Below are 15,591 nucleotides of genomic sequence, written 5' to 3'. Positions count from 1 at the left end.
CCCCCACTGTGTGCCTTTCCCACCCCCAGAGGGCATATGGAAAATCTAGGTGGAGGGTGGGGTAAAGTGAATGATAGATGGAGCCAGATGCAACAGCAGGAGTAACCAACTCATTCTGGTTTTGTCCCCATTCTCCTCCTTTGAAGAAGAGAAGAGATTGGATTTATACCAGTCCTTCACTACCCAAAGGAGTCTCAGAGCGGCTTACAAACTCCTGTCCCTTCCCCTCCCCACAACAGACACCCTGTGTGGTAGGTGGGGCTGAGAGAGCTCTGACAGAAACTGCTCTTTTTCAAGAACAGCTCTTATCGGAACTATGGCTTGCCCAAGGTCATCCAGCAGGTGCAAGTGGAGAAGTGGGGAATCAAACTCGGTTCTCCCAGATTGTCCGTGCACTTAACCACTACACCAAACTGGCTTTGCAATACTGCAGAAGACAATTGTATTTAGAAGGCATTCTAGAAACATTTCTCCAATTGTGCAAAAGGAGACCAATATTCTTATGCAGGGGTCAGCATAATTAAACCTCTCCTTTTGCAGCTGTGTTTATAATAACATCAGGCATCCTGCCTCATAACCCCCTTTCCTAAAATCCTGTTGAGTTTTGCAAGTGTCATCCCTTCAGTCATGAAAGGGTTAAATTGATGTTTCTGAAAACTTGTAAACAAGTTCAGCACAGAACCAATTAGGTGTCAAGTAGAATCCCCCCACCAACAAGGGGGAGGTCTTAATGAGGTGATTTTAAGATTGACTATTGACTAATCCCTATATTGGAGATGGTACATGCTATTCTGCATGTACACAAAGGTGGAGTCTTTGGGGAAAACTTCCCCTCTGTTCGTAGGGTCACAAGTTACCCGCAGAATGAAGTAACAGCAAGAAGCAGCAAGAAGGAACAAAGATGGAGTTAGAACTAGAAAGATAAGTTAGTTAGGCTGTTGTTTTTCCTTTTCATGTAACCTTTCCCCTATGTTTTGTCGTAAACTATTTCTCTTCAAAGCTAAAAACACATGTGTCTGTGACAAATTATTCTGCTGCACTTATTCACTCTGCTAAATATTCCACAAATCCACTACCCAACACACTAGTCAAAAGAGTGTTTGAGACAAAGAAGGATATGAGCACTGCAAGCCTCACTTTGATCAACTTTTCAGGTCCCTCTCTCAGTAACTCATTTTCCATGTTGAAAAGCAATGAAGCCTTTGTTCACATGCAGAAGTCAAAGGTATTTTGTTAACGCGTGGGTAATAACTGCATTCAACCAGCCCAAAACAAATTAAGAGTCTTTTTTAAAGGAGTCTTTCAGAAGTCCTAACACCATTCCTTTCAGAAGGTAACTTTTTGAGAAGAACTGGTAACAAAATGATTGAGAGCATGTGTAGATTGCCTTTAATATACCACTAATAGTACAACCCCATACATTCAATAGGATTCATTCTCAATCAAGGGCAAACAGGACTGCAACCTGAAAGTGGTTCTGTGTTCTTTTTATAAAGAAGTTTATACTGGGTGGAGGAAGTTCCAGCTTTTTGTCTTAAGTGTACATTATGTTCAGCAACTAAATTGAACTCAAAAGGTTACTTGCCATAAATTTTCTTCAACATAATAGCTCCTTGCCCAAAAAACTGATGCAATTATCTGGTTTTAATTGATAAGAAAAACCCTCTGCCTCTGAAGGGAGTAAGTCTCGGTCCCCAGTCCCCCTTGCAGTATGATGCAGCAGTGGGAGAAAATGGGCCAAAAAATGTTTTTGAGTGTTGCACCATAGAATTCTGGGGGGTTGCTAGAGCATTTCTGGTCATCTGAGATGTCACTTCTAATTATGCAACCAACATATTGTTTCAGAGTCACACAATCCAACCTCCCCCCCTCCCCCGGCTGACAACCCTACTAAGGGGCATTTTACACAGCCCACCGTAGCAATTCAGATCCGGAAGAAGGGATTGAAAATGGGAAGGAAGCAGTTTGCATCAAAATCTACTCAGGCACACTTCCCAAATGTGAGAGAACTGGCATTGTATGAACAGGTACATTATTTCTGTTAGAAACCTGTTACTAAAACTGGCCTGCCCAAAATGACAGGGGGAAAAAACGTTAGTAACCAGTTTCTGAAACGCAATACATAGGCTGTCTGAAAAGAACCTAAGTAAGGACATTCTTGTAGTGCTGAATTAAACAAAGGTAGACTTGTTACCTGAACTGGACCCAGAGATTGGGGGGGGGGGTGTTAGCTGTTAAATGAACTCCAGAAGGGTAAACAAAGGATCTTTTGTCTATGTGTGTGGAGTTTGTATTCTGGAGCCATATTCCCATAATAAAAAGGGACAGAAACCAACTGGTTCAATGAAAGATCTATTTACTAATCATCAAACACACACTGGGAACAAACCAAAACAGCAAACCTTTAAGACCATGAATAAACCACCCTCTCCCTCCCAACACACACACACAATGAGGATAGGGTAAGCAATCGAGAAGGGACAAGGAGAGGAAAGGGAGGACATTCGAATGGGTGATACTATCTGATCCGCGGGGGCATAAGAAGTGGAGGATTGCAGGGAGACTGCACAGCAGGTGTCCAAGGCAGCAGAGTGTTGAGGAGAGAAGAGGGGCCTGCAAACTGATTGCAGGGTATCCAGGTGGTAGGAAGACCTGACACACTTTCAATAGATATGGGATGGTCTTTTTCTGGGGTAGGGTCCCATAGCTAGACATCAGACTGCACTTTCTCAGGGCCGGGATTGGTCCAAGGTATGAAGTTTGAATCTGACTGGGCAATTTGAAGGTAACTGCTGTCAAAATCTGACTGGGAGACTAGGATGGAAATACCTGATCTGCCAAGGTGAGGTGATTTTTGGATAGTTTATCCGATTTATCAATTTATATTGATAAAGAACCGGGGATGACTGGATGTTTGGCTCTCTTTATCAATGGCTGAGTTGAATTAGTGACACTTAAGGGTTGTCCAGCTGTCTATAGCTGGAAATGGTTCACATTGCTTTGATGAAGTCTCTCTTGGAGCAGGAGTTATGGTTGTATTAGGCATGCCTTGGAGTGGGAGGAATATAAATGCTTTATGCATTCCAGTGACACCCTGCCTCTGTGACAGAATTTGCCTCGATCATGGCAAACCAGGTGTGCCCTCTAGACTCTCTGTCAAGATCCCCACTATGTTTAGGCTTCCAAGGGGGTGCCTTGCAAAACAATTAAGGGGAAATTGGGGGTCAAATTTGAGGGGTCTCAGCAGTTGAGGGGATGGGGGCCTCATAGACGGACATACTTGACAGCCTGCTATCCCTTGGACTGTCTGGGGAGGAGAGCAAAGAGGCGGGCAGGAGGGGCTGAGAGCTGAGTTGGTGGGGACTTTCCCATTTCCACTAAGGGAACAGCTGACACTGAGAACAGGAAGAGAACTTGGCTGCAAAGTAACAAATATTTTTTTAAAACAACGTTTAAATCAGTTGGTTCAATAAATTGGAGTTTGCCCAGGGATACATTGACATGGAAGTCAATAATGAATTTTCAAAAATAAAAGTTTTGGACTGATTGGGTTTTGGATAGTAGAAGTTGCTAGCACATAGGAAAACGGAAGGCTTCATTTTCAAAGTTATTCCTAACTTATTCTGAACCATTAGATCAACTCACTATAAACAGGTGTCACAACAAGCACAGCCTCAGACCAGGGGTCCCCGCACACCGTCCAGGAACTCCCTTCCTAGTTCCTCACAGGCTGCCTTTCTTATATATAAGCACTAAACTTGTGATGCTCTGATGTTGTTTTAATTCTTGTTTCCAGCAGTGCAGCGCCAACTCAACACAGTGGTGGCGTGGAGACGAGCGGATAAAAATATGGAACGCTTCACGAATTTGCGTGTCATCCTTGCGCAGGGGATGCGTTCCATATTTTTATCCGCTCGTCTCCACGCCACCACTGTGTTGGGTTGGCACTGCACTGCTGGAAACAAGAATTAAAACAACATCAGAGCATCACAAGTTTAGTGCTTATGTTATTGTCATCAATTTGTATGCACGTTTGCAGCAATTTTCCATTACTTATTGCTCCTTATTGCTGTACCCCTTGTGTTACTGTATATTTGCCTTTCTTATATAAACACACCCCAGGGAGCCCTGTCCCATTTCTGAAGTCTTAAACCTCTGTGCCGTTCCACCCACCAGGCCCTCCCTGGTACTTTTCAGCTCCCAGTGTCTTTTAAACCCTTTGGAATTGTGGTCCCAAAGTCTTCTGCTCCTGTTAACAAGTCCTTACATAAATCCAAATCCTTAGGAGTCAGTTCTCTGCCTATCTGGAGCCTCTCTTGACTTGACAGGCTTGCCAGCCCCAGCAGCCCTGTGCTGTGCTCCCTGTTCACTCCACCCACCTTCCTGCACATGACTGCAACTCCTGTGTCACCTGTCTCAGTTGGCCTAAGCTCCACCGCTTCTTCCTTTCTCTCCATTGCCTTGCTGCCTGCAAGTCTCTGCTCTAGCCTCCTCTGTGTTTGCCTGTTCAAGCATATCCCTGCTCTCCTAGACTCCTCCTGCAGTCTTCAGCTTCCCAATCCTCACTCCTGATGCTCCAACCACCTCTCTCCCCACCTGAGTCCTTTCAGCCTTATTTAAAGTTCCTGACTGCCCTTCAGACCCCACCCTTTCACTGACAGCTGCCTCTCATCCTTGGCATGGGTGTCTTTAACTCCTCCCATGCTGTGGGAGAACTCCAGTCACCAAGCAGGCCTGTTGAGCTCCATTGGTTGGTCACAACAGGCTTTTGAATTAACCACTTTAACAATGTCTGTCTGTCTATCAATCTATTGATGTATCGATTGATCTATTGGAATGCTGGAAGGTTTTTTTGCCAATCATCAAGTGAAAACGTACTGTGCTATGTTACTAAAAAAAGTTATAACTAATTTTCAGAGCTGGTGCAATTAAGTAGCCCAAGTGATGTCTTTAAAATCGAAATTGATCAACTGCTTTATGTGTCATTGTAAAAGAATTGCAAGTGAATCAACATTTAATAAACGTTCACTTTTGAGAGTGGAAGGTCTTTGTTTTCCTAATACAAGGCTATATAGCCCTAATTCTTTCTACTGGGTTAAGTTATACTAATTTGTTGTTTAAATTTTCTTTGGTTGAAAAGCCCATAGCATTTATCTTAATGAATGCATTTGGTCTGGTGATTGACTATATGAACATTACTTTAAAGTATTAGGTTTTTGCCGCTTTGCTTTCCATGTCATTGAATTACCTTTCATTTAGAGCTAGTCACTGCCGAGAACACATCACAGAACTTATTCAAATCTTGATTAGCCTAATTTGTTTCTCTCTATTTTCTGAAGAACTGTTAACTTTGAAAATGAAAACAACCACCACCACTAAGTTGGGGTCTCTTGTTTTATCTGACTAACTTTAATGCATTCCTTAAAAAATAAATCTCTCCAGATAAACTTAATAAGTTGTGGGGGGGGGGTGATATAATTGGGGTGTGCTATAGTGGAATGCTTCATTTACCCCTCTGATTTTTGAATAGGATGGTTTGGTCCTATGAGTTGGAGGTTTATTTAGCTTAGTTCTAGCAAGAAACATGATAGTCTGAAAAAGGCTCAGACCAACTAAGATGTTTTCCAGACTGCAGCTATCTTTGGGATTTTGTAGGTGTTGTGGCAATTGCAATGACTGCAGCATTGATGCAATCAGTTCACACTCAAATGTTTTCCCACTTTTTCCACATGGATCCATCTGTTCTCATTCACATGAGGATCGATTCCTCCAAACACTTCTTTTTGCTCATTTACTGAAGTATTGCAGTGCTTCAGCAGGCTCAAGGGGATAGCTCAGTCCCCATTAAAGTCCAGTCCAATCACAGCCAATCACATTCAGGTGACTGTGGACCATACTGGTAGATTTATAGATGCAGAGACTGGATGGAGCGGGGAAAACCATGATGTTTTTCAATTCTCAGGCCATGGATGCTGGCTTGTTTGTTCCGAGAAATCCCACTATTACCTTGGGTGGTGTACAGGTTCCAGCACTGATCACAGTTGATGGGGCATAACCTTCAGACAATGGTTGATGAAGCCATATGGGCAATGAGGGGACAGACATAGGAGGACTTTTGAGCAGCGCAAGGAATGTTGTGGAACATGTACCATCTCAAGTTTAACAACACAATGGAGATGCTAGCAAATATACTGGAAGTTTCAGAGCCCAACCACCTATGATTCTCCTCCATAATTCCCCCAGTGAGAAAACATATTAAGTTCCCCAAGAGTTAAGTCTGCTTTCCATTTCTCACATATACTATGTAGCCCAATGCAGAAGCACCACTTTACTGTTCTATAGATTTGCTAGCAGTACCTCATCCCTGATCAACAGATATGCCATCCCCCCACACACACCATAACAGATTTATTAAATCCACTCACCTTTCAAAATAGAGGCAGGGAAGGAAAATTAACTATTTGGGGGTTCGGTGCTGAAGAATCTATTCCCAAATCTGGAGTCCAAAAGTGTAATGCCATTGTTTCCCAAGCTCCCACCTAGAGGCTGGTATGGCCAATGTTCACAATCTCCACCCCCAACATTTCAGCCAAGAGCTACATTGAGAGCCATCATTCACAAAGTGTAACCATGTGCCTAACCATCATTTTAAATAGCGTCTATGCACCCCCAATCTTTTGATGCACCCAAATTATGCAAGTGGGAAAGTATAACTTTGTACAGTATGTACTGAAATTCAACCTGAATGACATATCTTCCAGATACACAGTGCCTGGATGAGACACCTAACATTCCTTTAAAGTAAAGCGCATGAAATAGTTTGTCAATATTGCCATCATGCTCATTGTTACAGCCACTGCTGGCATTTGCGCTCACCTCAAAGGTGATCTTCTAGAAACTCAACCTCCTCCCCCCCCCAACCAATTTTTGCCAACTAGCAATCTAAAAAAATCATTCCTGTAAACACACATTTTGACAGTAAGGTCAAGGAACCTCTAAGTACTTTATGGGACTTGTACAACTGTATTTGTATTTGTACTGTGGTACACCACAAATGTGCACTTGTACAGCCAGAAATGAAAACATTACCCATTGCCAAACAAGAGATTTCCAGGGTTCTTTACCTGTTATAGATGCATCATTGGAACAGGAAGGGTTAGTGAGTCAGTTCCTTCACAAAATGCATGCTGAAGTTTAGATGATAGCCACAGCAGAGAGTTGCACTTAAAGAAATCCTACACGCAAATGATGAACTCAAGTTTTAATTTTTATTGGTGCTATATGACAGCTAATATTCTTATTCCATGTCTGGGAGAATGTTTCCAGTTTCTTTGCCTGCTAGAAGTATAATAGCATTAACTTCTTTTTATTTTTGATTTTCACAGTGCTTAATCTTTAGACTGACTTTTGACCAAAGTTCTTTCAACTCCCCTCCTATATTCACAACACACATTTATTACCTAATTCATAACATCAAGGGGTTGAGGAAGATATTCCATACCTCCTTTTACAATAGTGTGTTTCCAATATAAATTCTCCCAAGGGAGCCACTAACAGCTAACAAATAGAAATTAGTACATCTTTCATTTTAAGGCAATATGAAGGGGGGGGGGAGCCAATTCAGTCTTTTAACAACCCCTTTGCTGTCATTATTAATCAATGTAAAATGTATATAATCAAGACTTTGCATTGCCTTTAGGGAGGAGTTAATTTGAGGTTGTGGCCCAGTTTTTATGTGCTTACACGGCAATCCTATCACAGTGTCCTGGGACCAGTGTTCCCTCTAAGCTGTTATTGTGAACTAGCTCACAGTTTTTTAGCCTCTGGCTCATACATTTTTGTCTTAGCTCAGGAAGGATGGCTCCAGAGCAAACTAATTTATGCAGTAGCCAAATCGCTTGCTCACAACTTTAATGCCAGTAGCTCACAAAGTAGAATTTTTGCTCACAAGACTCCACAGCTTAGAGGGAGCATTGCCTGGGACTGAGCTTCATTGAATACAATGGAATTGACTTCTGAGTACACATGTCCAGGATTGCGTCTTTGTACCCTCTCAGTCAAGTAATCTTTCTTTCTTCTCTATTTATCCCTTATCCCTATATAATTCTTGTTGCGACTTTTGTTCTCCTCCAGTACTTATTTTCGCAAAACTGTGGGCCAAACTAGATGATACCACATCTCCAAGTCCTCCATGGGGACACAGCACCATTTTAGAGTTGGTCTTTTCAAAATGCCATGGGGGGCAGGATCCTGCTGGGGATGGCAGTACAGGGGGAATGAGAGGCTCCTATTGGCCCGGCACCATTTTGAAGGGTAAAAATATGTGGCCATTTTGACTCCTGAAAACAACTTGCGTGGAGACAGAAGGCCTGCTCCACAATCCCCAACAAGATCAGTCCCCCACAGCATTTTGAAAAGTTAAAGACCAAGTTCTAACATGGTGCTGTGCCTCTATGGTAGACTCAGGGATGGTGAATGGTCTAGTTTGGCCCTGTGTCTGAGTGGGAAATAGGTTTGGAATATGTATTTGGAATAATATATTTCAAAGTATTTAGGAGAATCTCCCATATTATGATTTTTTATTCCTTCCTAGCTCATTTAAGAAAATTGGGCATTATGCTTTGGTAAATAGCTATAATAATAGTACTAATACAGACAGTTAGTTGTAGACCCTGACTTTGGCTTGAGTTAGTAAATGTCGGATAGTAAGCAGCAATGTTCCCTCTAAGCTGAGTTAGTGTGAGCTAGCTCACACTAACTCAGCTTAGAGGGAACACTGGTAAGCAGGTGTAATTCTGTAAGCCTAGCATTACAAACAGAAGAGCCACACATATTCCTAGAGTTTAACATCTTAGAATGCAGATAGGGCATCATGTTTGATAATCCACCCCCACCCCGGTTCCTATTTTGACCCTATCCCAAACTTTTGGAATAAAGCCTTCCTTAAATAAAAGTCTTCCTATAATATTGAGAACACACTATGGCTTTGAAGCAAAGTGGACTGGGAAACCCTCTTTATCAGGTAAGAAAGGTGCACACAGGCCTAATCTAGCTAGTCTTGATTGTGGACACTCAGGAATTCCTAAGTATCAATGTGTAAAAAAAGTGTAGCAGGAGTAAAAACACCAGAGAGGGCCTTAGATTGGCATATAGCTGGCCTTGTCACATGCAATGCAAAGTCATCCCAGTGAGGTTCTAATAGCAACATTCATGAATGGTCCAGCATTGTTAATCCATCACAGGACTTTAAAAGCATGCTATAATGCATAGTTCATGTGAATTCTCAACATCTACACCTTTAACATAGTTTATAATTACGCTGAGCCATCAGCACTATTGAAATACAGAAAAAAGGCCTGCTGCTGCTGTGCAAAACTGTGCACTGCAGTCTCTGAGTCACTGTATAAGCAAATTATGGGTTGTTGTTTTTTTTTAAAAAAGCTAAGATATTTCCCTTGACAGGCTAAACCGATATTATAGCCATGCCAAGCTGAAAATAATGCATTATTAAGCATTTGCTGCAGAAATTGGAAGCATGGGGTAGGCTTGACTCATAAAGGCCATTCTCAGTAGACTGGGTTTTACTACCTTTGTTCTTATCTCATGGAGGATGTCTAATATTTATGGCCTGGACCATTCCTCGAATATGTGATAAAAGGAATGCAACGGAGTTTGAAGGAAATGACAGAATCATATATTTCATATTTTGATTGCCTCTGCACTGCTAAAATCCAAAGGCTTCATAAATAATGGATTCTTATCGAAGAGGATGTTGAAAATGTGGCCAGGCAGCCAGACTAGCCACTGTGCAGCCATCCACATTTGCTAATGAGTTCAGAAGAGCCAGAACAGTAATGTGATACTATCAAATGCCAGAGGAAAAGCGAGGCGACTTGCCTCTCACTTCTTGCATATTTCATGCAGAATTGGCATTGGGTACGTAAGCAGGCTTCCATCTAGTTAAGTTTGCTGAGGACAAGGACGACAGAAATTGTGCACCAGACAGGACAGATACAGCCATGACATGGGTGGTTTACTTGTGGCACAAGCAGCAGGGAAGAATGATTCTAAACCTGATTATCAAACAGAGCCAGGACTAGATGGCACTCCGTCTCCCAGCCTTTATTACTGCCTATTCTCCCATAGGGCTGTGGAACTTTTGTGCCTTTGTTTATATATGCATGTATAAAAAGTATTTTTATTTCCACTGGCTTCACTGGAGAACACAGCTCTGGTTGTAATCCCCCCCTCTAATTTGCATGAAATCCATGCAGGGATTCTATTTTTACCAAAGGGATTATGCACGCCCACTTTGAGGCAGAGAGGAAAAAACATTCCTGTTTTATGCAATTAAACACAAAACATGTTTCCAGTGGGATCTCCCCCCTCCAATCTGGATGAAATTCTCAGGGTCCAAATTTAATCAGCCATTAAAGTTCTGCTTCCAGAAATGAGGGGCATTTAGTGCTCCCAGAAAGCACCACAAGACAGAAGAGTTACAGAGTAGTGTTTAGTATCCCAAGAAAGTCATGTCAACATAGTGTGGTGGAGCAAAACAGCTGGTTACCACTGATCTAGGATAATAGGGAAACAGCTGCACAGTCTATTATATGAGACTATATAGAATATTTTAGCTGTATCACAGAAGAAATAATGTATTGACTGGTAGTTGTTTTGTAAAAGTGTTCTACATTCTATAATTAGGAACAATGGAAGAAACTGACTAACCAGTCAGGTTAGTACCAGTCACTCCAGTAAGTGCCATCTAGTGACACAAGTGGCATTCATAATTGAGAGTTTTGGAAGTAGCTAAGATTCTGTTTATGAAGCAGTACTCTGTAGATGTACCATTCCTTTCACATGAACTGTACAGCATTCCAAGTTTATTGGAATGGAACATAATTCTGCAGAAGGCCTCTGACAGCACAAGATCAACAAGCCCATTAAATCAAGACAAATCTGGAGGGTGGGGTTTCGGTGAGCTGATGGCAGCTGTGTCTCCTGGGATCTCCCAGGGAGGCAGCTTGCAAACCAGCAGTTAGAGAGGGGGTGCGAATGTCTGCACCCCCCGGGGACCTTTGTGAAGGGTCTCCAGTCATGGAGTGCTGAGGGTTGCCTCTTTCCCGGCACGCTGTTGGGAAATTGAGGTGTCCCTTTGCTCTGACGGTCTCTCTGCTGGCAAGGACTAAGCTACGCACACCCCATCAAGCAAGTGGAGGTCGAGCAGCAAATAAGCATATCTGTCGGCAAGATCTACTTGATCTACATATGAAGAGTGAGTAAAGTTGAAATGAAACAACAAAGCGAAAGCCCCCCTGGGAAAAGCGAGGGGGGAGAGGGGACTCTCCTCCGCTAAGAACTGTTTATAAGTGTTACGGAGCTAGAAGAAAGGAGGGGCATGTTTAAAAGTGGCAATGGACTATACGGAGAGATTCCAGGAGGCAGTTAAGCGTTGAAGCAAGTTTTCGGGACTTTAGCAAACTTTGTAAAAGTAAACATCCTTAAAAATGGTGACAGACAACGTAGTAAGAGCAACAAGCGATATCCAAGCTTTCTCCAGGAAGTGGAAGAGCTGCTGGTTAACCATCTGAGCGAAAATAATCATAGACTTGCAAACTGTGTCTTAAGCCTTTGTTCCCTGTTGGTATAAACGAGGTACTATGCAAGAACTGTGCTACGTGTCAGCTGTTGCTTTTAAAAGGACTGTGTAAATATTGGAGAAGCATCTAACCAATGATCATAGGGGCTTCCAGGATGGAAGAGGAGAGTCAAATGGGCATTTGCAATTCGAAGGGCCTGTATGCAGACCATAAGCGAAGCTTAAAGCGAAGGAGTATCCTCCATAGTAATATCCTGATTAAATCTGCTGGGCAATAAGGTGACGAGACTCTCTTCAAGTCGGACAGTGAAAAGCAAATTGGAATGACCCCTATGATTGAAGGCAAGAATTTAAGTGGAACAGTCCTGGAAAAAGGAGAAGGGACTTTGTTTTGAGGTGGCCAGTTCCTGATACAGCAAGATGGTGCCACAGGGAAGAAGAAAGAGGGAAATAGCAATGGAAGATTGTGTAATATCTACTGAGGGAGACTTATTGTTAATTTGCTTTTAATGGTGGAGGGAAAAATAATGGTTAAATGAGATGCCATTGTTCTCTATAATTAAATAGCGATTCTCCTGGACTACTCTTCATATAGTCAGATTTGTTGGGATGTTTTTACAAGCTATGATTATGATTGATCACTCTCAATGTTAAAGAAAGCTTTTTATTATTGTTAAGCAATTTTTTTACAAGCTGTATGTAACCTCCAACCCTTTGGGTTCTTAGTGAGTTTTCTTTTCTTTCTCCTATAGTGTGTAGATTCCCTCCCTAATTTCGTTGTAGTTTTTAGTAAATGCAAATAAAAAATCCCCTACGGGGGGCCATAAAAAATCAATACAAAACTTTTCTCCTGGATCATCAGCAGATCTATGGCTGCGGTCACTCGGGACATTAGCCATGCTACAGAGACAGAAGATAGGTGGATTTTCTGGGCGCGATCACACCACCACATCTGGGAAGCGTAGAGCTCCCGTGCGGAACCCGAGGCTTCCCGCCGAAGATGCGGGGTAAAAAACTAGTACCTCCGAGGTACTAGTTTCTGGAAACCGCGGGGCAAGGGCAGGCGCCTGATCACGTTTCCAGTGGAATCCCGTGGCATCCGGCACCCGCCCATGTCCTGTCGCAAACAGGTTTTTTCCCAAGTCTCCACAGGATGCGCACAAGTGCCCAACGGCGCAGGCGCACAAAGAGGCCCCCTCCCACTGCAGCCAGGCTTGCCGCCTCTGGAGGGTCACTATGGCCACTGTCGCGAAGGTGGTTAGAGCAGCTGTGACGAGGGGGCCCCCTCCCCCTCCATTGGCTATGCCTCGGAGCTCTGTTGGGGTCTGGAAGCATCTGTCGCCCTCTCCGGTAAGTCCACCACCTGCCTTCGGATGTCCAGATACGATTGCCCAGTCATGCATATGTACAAACGTCAGTTTTTTAAAAAATCTATCCCGTTTGCCATGGAAGGAGAAGAAAGCAGCTGCAGGTGAGCCTTCTCCCCTGCCCCCTGTCCCTGGCACCCATGGCGAGTCCCACACCCCTCCAAGCCCCCCCCCCCCAGCACTGGTGGCAAGTCCTGAACTCGGCCCGCCAAGCTTTCTCCCTCCCCCCTTCCCTAGCAGTGGTGGCGGCAAGGCCTGGCTGGCCCGCCAAACTTATATACTGTAATTAAACTCATAAATGTGGACTGCTGATTATGCAGCTTGCAGTTTTTAAAAAAATCTTGACTATCAAATCTATGCAGAGCTCCAAAACACTCCTCTGGCCATAACTTCATAGGTACACTAGGTGCAGAAAAAAATTTCTTTGCTACTCTTTGCTCCCCACTTCCAGACATAAATGTCCCTTGGATCTACCTATCTATCTGTCTGCCTGTCTGTCTAGAGATAATAGTATTTGAATGGGTAACTTTTCAAATGACTTCGCCTATGACAGTTTTCCTGTTCCCATGGAAGACGGAGCCTTAGGCCCTCTTGACACAGTATCTGAACAATGTGACCTTTTATCCTGACTACGTTTACTTCTGTACTCCCAACCCTACCCCACTATGTAACAAGCAAAACTTTTATTTGAAAAAGGATGGCAGACTGAATGGTGGCATTGCAAGCATTATAACTCTCACTAGATGAACAGAAGTTTTATGTGTGATATATTGCATGGCAGCAAACATACCAGTCAGTTAAACTGGGCCTTAGAGATCCCCCCCCTTTCATATGCTCACCAACTTCATTTTCAAAATGTGATGATTCTTCTACTTAAGTCAGAGACAGGCACTTCAGCAATATCAGTTTTTCCAAGAAGAAAGAGTCTGAGGAGAATAATTGCTGGGGCAGACTATTGGAAGCAAGATAGAAAGCAGAAAAAATTGTGAATGTGCCTGTTTTAACTCTTTGCAAACCTCTCCCAGTACAGCCACTTTTAGCTCCCTCATTAAAATCATGCTACTTGTGTGACTACGCAATAAATTTCCCAACAAAGCCAATAGCAGGAGCTTCACCAGGCAGTTTGCAAATGCAAAAACAGCAGGGGGGAAAGCTGCTTCTCCAAGCCTGCATTGGTCACAAGCAGAAAAGGGTGGTGGTGGTAGAGTAGACCACATACTCCCATAGAATTTGTAAAGCAGTTTGACTTATGATTCCTTTTTTCTAACTACCAGAACAATATTTGGGGACTACACACAAAATTAAAACTTCTTTCAGTTATGTCAGAATTGTGTGGAATACATTTGCCACATATGACATCCCTATCCACTTCCCTCCCTCAGAGGCAAGATTTTCCCTCCGTTTTTCTTTCCCGTTGTGACTGAGCTGCCCTAGGTGTCTGTTTTCCTCTTTGTTCAAACACTATGGCTGTCCCACCCTGTCACAGTATGATATTTTACTGTTGGCTCAGCCCAGGAACTTAAGGGTTATGGGTCCTCTTTAACTTAAACCACTGAAAAGGCATTTGAGGCATTTTGAAACCCCAGATTAACAAAATATTTTACTCAACATAGAGGGGAAAGGTAAGGTGAAATCAGGGATAGAATTTCTGAGGTAACTCAATATGGAACTGTGATGTAAACCATATATGCATAGACTTTAGTTCATATGTTTCAGGCTATTGAGAGTTTCATGAGCTTTTTGCAATGACAAGATCTTTAAGATGAGAACCTTTTGTTCTAGTGTTTCCCAAAAACTCCAGTACACTTTTTACAAGCATTCACTTACTCTTTTGGTTTCTAAAAGGCTGGCACACTCTATCCAGTACCCAAACCCCTTCTCTAAACACACCAGTACTCTTCTTGAGCTTTACTGACCCTTTAGGTTTGCTTGGCAGTAGTATGTGCAAAAAGGATCTAGGGGTCTTATTAGACCATACACTGAACATGAGTCAGCAATGTGATGCGGTAGCTAAAAAGGCAAATGCGATTTTGGGCTGTATCAACAGAAGTATAGTGTCCAGATGACGTGAAGTAATGGTATCACTTTACTTTGTGCTGGTTAAACCTCACCTAGAGCATTGTGTTCAGTTTTGGGCACCACAATTTAAGAAAGATATAGACAACCTGGAACATGTCCAGAGGAAGGCAACAAAGATAGTGAGGGGTCTAGAGACCAAGTCCTATGAGGAAACGCTGAAGGAGCTGAATATGTTTAGCCTGGAGAGGAGATGATTGAGAGGTGATAGGATAACCAAGTACTTGAAGAGCTGTCATATAGAGGATGGTACAGAGTTGTTTCCTGTTGCCGCAGAAGGTTGGACCAGAACCAATGGGTTGATATTAAATCAGAAGAGTTTTCCGCTAAACATCAGGAAGGACTAGGGCTGGCTTCCGGTCTGGCTCCCGCGCATGGCGGACGCTTCCTCGGGTCGCTCCCGAGGGCGCCTCGCCCGCCCGCGGTGGAGGAGGGAATCCGCGCGAGCGGAGACCCGAACGAGCCCCTCAGAAGAGAGGAGCTCGGATCCGGGGCGCTTTAGGGCGCACTAGGGGGGAGTCGCTCTTTCGGCCGAGAGGTCGGAGAGCG

This window comes from Gekko japonicus, unplaced genomic scaffold (assembly GCF_001447785.1).
Source record: "Gekko japonicus isolate JY-2015 unplaced genomic scaffold, Gekko_japonicus_V1.1 scaffold329, whole genome shotgun sequence".
Classification (NCBI taxonomy): domain Eukaryota; kingdom Metazoa; phylum Chordata; class Lepidosauria; order Squamata; family Gekkonidae; genus Gekko; species Gekko japonicus.
This window is presented reverse-complemented; position numbering follows the sequence as displayed.